The sequence below is a fragment of the Conger conger genome, chromosome 15 (assembly GCF_963514075.1).
Source record: "Conger conger chromosome 15, fConCon1.1, whole genome shotgun sequence".
NCBI classification, from domain to species: Eukaryota; Metazoa; Chordata; class Actinopteri; order Anguilliformes; family Congridae; genus Conger; species Conger conger.
Window position 1 is genome coordinate 10251834 of NC_083774.1, and position 8138 is coordinate 10259971.

Consider the following 8138-nt stretch of genomic DNA (forward strand, 5'->3'; position numbering starts at 1 on the left):
ATGATAAATTAAATGAATGCATGCATTCAGTGTTTGTAATACTTGCACCAACAATTCATATTCAAGTTAAAAATGCATGTGAAAGTGCTTATAATCATTGTGCATATCGAGGGCACTTGAAAATGAATTTCCCAGAACTGAATCGTCTGTACTGGGTTCCTATAAATCTGATTTATACCATCACTGATTATGCAGAAGTGTAACCAAGTTGCTTTCATTTGGCATGAACATAGTCACCGGCCACAGTGAAAAGAATCATAATATGTTCTCTGTCTATATATTCTACATGCAGTAACACATAAATCACAGTCACGATCATTGTTAGGTTATTGTATATTGTATATTCCGACTATGCATAGTTTAGTATTATCAGTCATATATTGAGATAGTACTAGCTGTAGTACCAAAATCATCTGTTTGGAACATCATTAAGGAGAAAGGGAGCACAGATGAGCTACGTAATTGCAAAAAGGCCCAGTAGGCCAAGGAAGGCCTCTACAGTTGGTGAGTTGATGAGCGAAGAATTCTCACCATAATGAAGAAAACCCCCAAACACATGTCCGACAGATCAGGCACACTCTGCAGGACAATGGTGTGGACGCGTCAGTGACTACTGTCCGCAGAAGACCTCACAAACACATTTACAGAGGCTACACTGCAAGATGCAAACCACTAGCAAAAACATGACGACCAGGTTACAGTTTGCTAAGAAGTACCTAAAAAAAGGTATTTTGGACAGATGAGACCAAGATTGACTGTATCAGAGTGAGGGCAAGGGCAAAGTGCTGCCCCTCTTCTGTGAAGTATGGTGGTGGGACTGTTATGGTTTGGACATGTAAGGTTGCCAGAGGTACTGTACGTATAAAAAGTGCTGTAATTTCTAGATGGTGATTCCATAATGTATAAAACATACCCTTTAATAAAAGCTGGGAATCCAGCTTTAATCACGTGAATTGTTGATTGCAAATTTAAATTGTGGAGTACAGTGCCAAATCAAGAAAAAAAGACTTATAGAGCTGACTCTATGTATGAATATACGTATATATCTATGGGGGGGGGGGGGGGGGGGATAGAATCCATATCTAGGCTTTTCTGCGGCTCCCCTGCACCCTCTCCCTTGGAGTAATCCCCATGAACCTTGGTCTGACAGAGGGATGTCAGGAACGGGCTTTCCTAGAGCCAAATAGTTTCTAAAGTGACACTCTTCAAAGACATTGGGCTTGTTTCCTGCATAATGGACTTTTAAAGAGATTCAAATCCACACTGCTTGGTTGGGGGTTATCAGCAAATAAAACCAGCATGGGGCCGCAGATCTGTGCTCCCATTGGCTTGTGGAAGAATGCGGCGCCCTATTTGAAGTGAATATCCCTAATACTTTGTGCAAAGTTAAACAAGCTGATTTTCAGCCAGAACAATGGCATCAGAAACCAATACTGTTGCCCTGTTCTTAACACCCATAAAGGGACATTAACATTCTAGAAAGACACTGATGTTATTCACAACAAGCCATTAGTTTATCTTAGTTTCTTTTAAAACAGCATCTTGAAAATATTAATTACAGTTTTTTCTTTAAAGCCATTAATTATTGAAAGTACAGGATGGATCTGTAATCTTAAAAAACCCACTTTATATTTGTCTGTTTATCTCTTGTTGAAATTAAATAAAATATCTGTATTCACAAACATGAATTTACATAAACATTGGTTCTAACATAAGCTTAAAATGTACTTTATATGGGCCCAGTCACAAAATTGTGCTAACATGCAAGTAACAGAGAGAGAAAAGAGTTGGTCTGAACAATTGCACTGTCACTATAGTATTCTTATAGTGGTGGCTATAGACCGATACCATTGCCGTTTTAACTTTAGGTGAAATTACGGTATACAAACAAAAGTATTTTGTGAGAAAGCCTGATGTCGTAGTTTACCATTTTATATTATTACATTATATTGTTATATCTTTGCGTTTTTTGATTTGTGGTTGTCTTTGAGGAGTATTTAACTGCATAATCATGTGAAAGAGTTTTAGAAGTTGTTTTTGATAACTATTCTGCCATGGTTCCGTTTATCGTAAAAACATACAATATGCAAAAATGTATAGTTCAATATTTTCTAGTTGTTATACATAGTATGTGTGACTGTTTCTTATTTAGTGTGTCACATCTCATTCCCAAAATTATAAAGACAAACATGAACTTTGGAAATATGAAAGAGTAGGAATAAACAAAAAACCACATAAGCAAGGATAACCAAGAGACAAGGCAAACACTGCCAACCAATTGCATCGATCAGAAGAAACATAGGCAAAATCCTATTAAAAGGTTGAACTTGATTTAGCATTCATATGGTTGATTTGAAAGCGGGTGCTTTAATGTGCGAGCGTTATTGCGGCTGACAGCGATAGCTCTTTGTGCAACGCCGCGGAGCTGCCAGGGTCGGGATCAGCTGTGGAAGAGTTGCTGTTCCCCCTCCTTTCATCTGAGCTGTTGATCTTCAGAGGGAAGACGCAGAAAAAAGAGAGAGGGGTTTTTCTGTTGTTGTGTAATTGTAAATGATTACTGTATTTAGGCTGTCAGATGGCTCTCTGGCAATTTTCTCAGACGATGGTGGAATTCTTTTTTTTTTTTTTCATTGTTCCGGGGCCAAAACGAACCCAGTTCCTCCCAAAGAGAGGAAAAAAAAAGAAAGAAATGCCGTTGATATTTCCATACAGAAAGCATGAAATATTAAACGTATTTATTATATCCTCAATTTGCTGTTATTTCACATTACACAGAGCCATTTCTCCCCCTCTGTTATTGGCTTGGCTCTGAGGGCCGGGGAGAGAGAGCGCTCTCCTTCATTATTTAAATCCATGCATGTGGGCTGAGCTAGAAAAATCACTTCAGTCCCACCACCCCGTTAGTAAGTCTGATTGGCAGCTCAATATACATGTGCTGGGGAAAGGCCTATAATGTGAGTGACAAAGAATGATATCACTACCCTCTTTTTGTTTTTAACAGAGGGATAATTGTTGAACAAATGTAGAGGCATTAGATGCTAATAGCGGGTACTGGCGACTTGCACTGTCTGTGGTTTGTCAGTGTTACTATGTAAATCTATTTGACATGTTTCAATTTGGATAAAACTTTAATATTGTGAGCGTGGCAAATCGGATGCAAATGTTGTTTTCCTACCCGGCTGATATGAGGGACCCCGTGCGGCCGACACGTTCCCCCGGCAAATCCGAGGTGGCAGTGCCGGCCCTGGTCCCTCCCAGCCCAGCCCCAGCGCCGAGTCGCCCCCCCCACCCCACCCCGGGTAATTAAAACCGCACCGCCATGCCCCCCCCCCCCCCTCCACGCCTACCTCTCACCTTCAAGGATATGCTGGTCGATCAGGGTGAACTGTGAAATTGCAGTCATAAGTTCATGTACAATGTTAAGCAGCTTCACAGCGGGAGATGTGACAGTGTGGTAGAGCAGGCGGGGAGCTGGCCTTAAACGAGGAAGGCTCTGCAGGTTTTTATTCCCAGGTGGACTGCTATCTAAATTATTGCTTGTAGTTTGCGTCCCTGAGCTGGTCACTTTGCCTCGACTGATGTGGCAAATAACTGGGTTATTTGATCATACATGTGCTGGAGTATGATTATCATTATTATGATTCTTCCTATCAGAACTGTTTTTTTTTTTTTCTTGCTTGTTTTTTTTTCCCCCTTCATATCATTAGTTCTGGGCACCTAAGACCAAAAGGTGTGGATACCAATAGATTTATCACACACATGACAAACTGAGGATACTGCATGCTGTGTTTGTGTGTCTGTGTGTGTGTGTGTGTGTACAAAGTAACTTTTGCAGGTCAGCTTTAATATTCAGCAGAATAACGGGGTCTTTTGTAGACTCTCAGGCAGACTGCATCTGAGACCAATAAAAGCATGGCCTTTGGGTCAATTCGTAAAGGATGAAGGAAGAAGATATAATCATACATAGAGGACAGAACACAATTCTCTGTGCTTTCTTAGCATATTTGGAAGAGGGGAGGATGGGAAGGCTTCATAAGTTTAATATTTTCTGAGTGTGACCTTTGTCTTTAATAGAATGACTTGCCAATAAGGATATATTGTATCTTTAGGGGGTATGAGGCACGTTAGTGTGGCTGTTGATTATGGAGGCCAGGGAATGGAGGTTCTCTCTCCCTCAAACACACAATAATCTAGTAGCTCCAGACAGAAGCGGAGCCGCATGTGTGTCAGTGGTTTTGATGCGATAAATAATGTAGCAGCAGCTCTTTGGACTGTTTGAAGAAAATAGATATCTACACAGTGAAACTGAGTCTGACAGTCCTTTACACTCTGCTCTACCTAATACTCCGTTATTGCCGTGAACCACATGCTAAACCCTGGTGCCTCTGGAAATTGTGGCGTCTCGAGCTAAAAAAAAAGGCCACGAAACATTTATCAGAGCTTTAAGATAAACAGTAACGGTTAACAATTTCAAACCATTTTGTACAATTTAGGCTGCGAATTTCCACCTTTTGATGTGAAACGGTGAGCTGTTTCCAGACTGAGGTGTAGGAACAGTGTTTTTTTCCCCCCTTTGAGTCAACTGTGTATAGAAAAATATGTACAATTACTTTCCATTATGTAAACTCAGAGATATATTTATGAAAAGCATAATGCAGATAATCCATTGCAGGTTTCCTTGAAGTCACGTGGCAGGACTACAGAGGACTTCTTTGATCTTCTGAGCAGTATCTTATGATCAGGATTTAGAATATTTAAAACTATCTGAAAAGCCCCCAGCATAATTCTGCATTTTGACATAAGTATGTTTGTGCAGTTCTGTTGCCTGGACAAAGCAGCCATGTTGCAATGGAAAAGGATACTTTTTCATTCCAGTTTCATTCATACATTTCATTTCAATCAAATATTACCTCAAATACTTCAAATTGCAATGCTGTAATTAACTGGGCTTTTAATTTATTTTCAAATATGATAGTTTTTCATTGGTTTCTATTTTTTCTAAATATTTTTTCTTTGAAATAAGTTGTAAGTCTTATTAGGATTTTGAATTCCAAATGTTGACTAATTTATCCATTATAAATGTATGTTAAAAAATGTATTGCCATGGGCAGATGGGATATTCTGTGAGTCCCTTTGTCATTAAACAGGGAAAATGTGTTTTCTAAGGAAGTGGGAGTCTGTGTTTGTAGCTCCTGTATCATTGTCCAAGGAATATTTGTTCAACCACATGCCAAGAAAACATTGCTTCAACAACAGATGTGCTGTAATTAGAGAGGGAGCTGTGTTAAGGAAGTGTGAAAAGTCATCGTCAGCTGAAGACTTTTCCGCCTGCTTTTCTCTCCAGCAGTGCAAATGAAACTATACTAAAATACTCATGCCACGTTTCACACAAATATTAACTTGCACATCAGAAAACAAACAACCACAAGTTCCCATCCTCCCGCAGATGTACAGACTGGGTCACATGAGACTTTGCATGTGTATCTGCTTACCTGTGGAAACATACAGAAACAGGCAGAGCCAGTCAGAGATGTAAATCCGCACAGCGGTATGAAAATCGGATGAAATTACTCATTAAAACGTATGCACACGCCCACGGTCGCAGGACCGCACGCACACACCCGCGCACACACACCCGCGCGCACACACCCGCACACACACACCCGCACACACACACTCGCACACACACACTCGCACACACACACCCGCACACACACACTCGCACACACACACACACTCGCACACACACACCCGCACACACACACTCGCACACACACACACACCCGCACACACACACCCGCACACACACACCCGCGCGCACACACCCGCACGCACACACCCGCGCGCACACACCCGCGCGCACACACCCGCGCGCTGGCTCTCGGGCCGCGCCTGAAGACGCAGCCGTGGCTGAAAGGTCGGGACCGGGTGAGGCCCAGACCCCGGTTCATTTGGAGGGACTGAGAAAAGAGGCGTTTAACATAAAAATCCAATTGATCAGACCTATTAGCCATTCCGAAGTGGGCTCAGGGCCTTAATGGGCTATCTATCAGCATGGAGCCCTCATAAAGCCATTTACACCTTTTGTTGTTCCCCTCCTGTTTTCCAAACGTGCTGAGAAGTTCAAAAAGGCAAACGAGCCAATCTGTTCGCCGGGCGCAGGACCTGCGATTGGCCTCACCTCCACCGACAGAGCCTGGCCTCCGCGCCGCGCGGAGGAAGTCTTTATTTACCTCCGGCGCTGCGAGACAGTCGAATCACAGCTGATTAGGGAGGTGTCAGCCCCACACTTTGCCTGGAGCGAGGACTCGGAGAGACACGGACACCCCGCCCCTTATTATCGACTGTCCGCTGCAGCAGACCCACCTCGGCCCTCCATGAAAGCGCAGAGTGCGTTTTTTATTCTTTTTTTGCATTCTTTTTAGCCTTTGGCGAATTGGCAAATTGTGTTAGGAACACGGGTACACGTGTTAAGTACGGATCAATTGTTTAACAAAGCACTTGTATAAAAACAGGGGGGATATAATTAGAGCAGAGGCCCTTCTTTATTCTCAGAAATGAGAATGGGTGAGGGGGGGGGGCGGGGGTTAAACTCTTCTAAAAAATCAGGAGGAAGTCTCAGGGTTGTATTGACAGTAGATTCGTGTGGCAATTAAAACAGTACACCTGATAGAGGAAGCCATGCATTCAATAAAGTTGTCATCTGCGCCCTACTGTGTATTCTTGGGTTTTAGCCTAAAGCCAGAATGTGTTTATGCTGAACCCGGGAAAGTCAGGGATGAAAGTCTATTATGTCTGATTATTCCCATCGCTGTTTTACTAGTTTGCTTTGTTCAGATCAAAGACGTTCTCTGAAATGCCTTATACCTACTGCGGGCGGGCTTGTGTCCCTCGCCTGCCAAACTGGCCAATCGGTGAGCTGTGCCAAGAAATGGCAGACAGCAGGGGAACGCTGCGGATTCCGCTCTTTCCCCATTTTCCCATCTTCTTATGGAAACATTTGTTCACAATTTGAAATGGGCAAATCAAACACTTTGGGTTCAAAGCCAGGACATTGAGATCAGGGGAAAGCGGGGAACTTTTGGGCAAATGTTAAAAGGAAAATATTAGATGTGTACCAGGTGATCATTTCCAGCCCTTGTAGCCTTCTTGAGAAAAAGCAACTCCCAGTGTATTTGGGTAAAGGGGCAAACATGTTTCTATTCACAGTGAAAGGCAAACATCTGGCGCACTGTACGGAGGAACAGGGCTGACATTTAGTCTGGGGTCTCTGGTCACGTTGTTTGATTTCTGCGTGTGATGTATTTGTGTTGTGTTGTGAGTGTGGCAGGAGAGGGGAATGGGGACACGGGCCCTCATTAACACCAGTGCTGCACAGGAGAGAGATGTCAACATGGGGCCATCCCACATGTGTCACTTCTTATCCAGGGTGGCTCTGTACTCTGTGTGGGTGTGTGAGTGTGTATGTGAGAGAGAGAGAGAGAGAGAGAGTACTGAATTAGTTGGCATTCTCGCATACAGGTATAGTGGTAGAGTGGGTTTGTTATGTGTGTGTGTGTGTGTGTGCTTGCTTGCATAAGTGTGTGTGTGTGTGTGTGCGTGTTGCGTGTGTGTGTGTATGACAGGCGGTGTACACAGCGGTGGAGTTGACTTGCTACGTTTGAGCGTGTGTCTGTGTGTACACGGCTGTGTTTGAGGGATGGTGAGCGTTGTGATAATGGAGCTGAGGTGGTATAGGGAACTGTCAGCTGAAGGAAGCTCTCGCCCGGGCGATACACATTTACCCGGGAGGAAGAGCCTGACAAGCCATCCATCTCTTTCACTGGAGGTGTACCCCCCACAGCCCCCAGCTCACAGAGCAGCAGCTGAGCCAGTCGCCCATGTGGGCTGGGAGACGGGTCTGTGTCCGCACTGCACCCCACAGAACACACAGACACACCCCACCTACCCGACACCAACACACACACCTACCCCAGCAACACCACTACAGCAGGTCCTAATGGAGTCATCTGTTAGATCATTCACACTGACAGCCACACAAAGCAGGACCACAGCTGTTCTTCATTTCTGCTTCATATCAATACATAATGTTTTAGTTGTTGTTATTAGTGCCGTTTTGTTTTACTTTGTTTGCTGTT